General features: G+C 36.9%; 1 protein-coding gene across 2 annotated transcripts in view; it reads right to left on the reverse strand.

Moving 5' to 3' along the window:
- LOC106469697 (EH domain-binding protein 1-like) overlaps positions 1–1,283 on the reverse strand; it is an 86,559-nt gene extending 85,276 nt beyond the window's left edge. The window contains exon 1 of one of the 2 annotated variants that reach the window (XM_013930208.2): positions 1,127–1,283. The gene's annotated coding sequence lies outside the window, so the exon portion shown is untranslated. Of the gene's footprint in view, positions 1–847; positions 859–1,126 lie in introns of those variants that run through there. The other variant, XM_022398275.1, reaches the window with a different exon arrangement.
- Between the last annotated feature and the right edge of the window lie 631 nt (positions 1,284–1,914).

A 1,914-nucleotide genomic window follows, 5' to 3' on the forward strand; every position in this document is an offset into this window, starting at 1 on the left:
ACAAGTTCACGTGGAAGAACTACATCCAATACATAAACACAGATCAACACAAGTACACGTGGAAGAACTACATCCAACACATAAACACAGATCGACACAAGTTCACGTGGAAGAACTACATCCAATACATAAACACAGATCAACACAAGTACACGTGGAAGAACTACATCCAACACATACACAGATCAACACAAGTACACGTGGAAGAACTACATCCAATACATAAAGATCAACACAATTACACGTGGAAGAACTACATCCAATACATAAACACAGATCAACACAAGTTCACGTGGAAGAACTACATCCAACACATACACAGATCAACACAAGTACACGTTGAAGAACTACATCCAATACATAAACACAGATCAACACAAGTTCACGTGGAAGAACTACATCCAACGCATACACAGATCAACACAAGTACACGTGGAAGAACTTCATCCAACACATACACAGATCAACACAAGTACACGTGGAAGAACTACATCCAATACATAAACCAAGATCAACACAATTACACGTGGAAGAACTACATCCAAGACATAAAACACAGATCAACACAAGTACACGTGGAAGAACTACATCCAATACATAAACACAGATCAACACGCACACGCGTAAAAAAAATTGCATATAACACATTGAGATCAACACGTCAAACACCCTTAAGAGCAATGTCGAAAAACAATTTCCAACACACAGATCAAAAGCCACACACTAGAAAAGTTATCTTTAACACACAATTCAACACGCATACATGTGAAAAAACAAAAAAAAACTGCCTCCTACACACACACAATTCAACACGTTCACACGTCAAAGAATTACGTACAACAAACACATCAACTGAAAATCATCCTTATTAAAAACCACGAGCTAAGAAGTTTCTGACTCACTAATCATTGCTTTACTACTACACAGCATGCACGTCATGAGAACGAGGCCAGACCAAGTATGGTTCATTCAAGCAACAGTGTAACCGCCGAGACGTGGGCAGTTAGGCAGAAAAGAGTTACTGATGCACGTGTCTGGCTGTTCAAGTAATTTTACCAGCAAGAAAGCAAAACGACCTCCATCTCTTCTGAAATCTAAAATTATAACCAAGTTCAAGCTAACCTACCTTGCTTCTCAGATCCCTTTAGTTTAGTTTGGAGAGTATTGAATTATGACGTATCACCAGTCAGAATGGTCACTTGACCTTATTCCACGAAAGTCATTAACTATTTTCAATAAACACCATTACTGACTTATGTCTCGAAGAAGACGGATACAAGTGTAAGCGATGTTAACCAAAAGCGTTGAAAGTTGATATTGATGACGTCATTCTTAACCTTGGGACCATTGCTAAATATTAACTTTGTTCATAAACAGTTCATCATCATGTACGTTCAAATATCAAAACATTATATATTCATCAAAAATGAATGCACAGTTTTAATTTCTTTGAAGATGAGAAAAAGTTGCACGACGACGCTTTTGAATGATTTTTAGGAGATCTGTACCAAAGTTTTAAGCTTAAAATTCGTGTGAAGAGGGTCTTAATCCAGTCACACACACACACAAGTTCTGTACAAAATATTTAGCATAAAAGATGAAAAGTGGCCGTGAAAATCGTGGGTACAACAGTTTCTTGTTTTATACAAAGCAGTATGAGTAAGTTTTACCGCGTGAAAACCCCAACTAATGAACCATCAGCTACATTTGGATAAGAATATTAATTACATCCTGTCAACAAGGTACTGAACCTCCAGCTATACATATGGTTCAGAATATTTATTACATCCTGTCAACAAGCTACTGAACCTCCAGCTATACATATGGTTAAGAATATTAATTACATCCTGTCAATAAACTACTGAACGTCCAGTTATACATATGGTTAAGAATATTAATTACATCCTGTCAACA

The sequence above is a fragment of the Limulus polyphemus genome, unplaced genomic scaffold (genome assembly GCF_000517525.1).
Source record: "Limulus polyphemus unplaced genomic scaffold, Limulus_polyphemus-2.1.2 Scaffold3618, whole genome shotgun sequence".
Taxonomy (NCBI): Eukaryota; Metazoa; Arthropoda; class Merostomata; order Xiphosura; family Limulidae; genus Limulus; species Limulus polyphemus.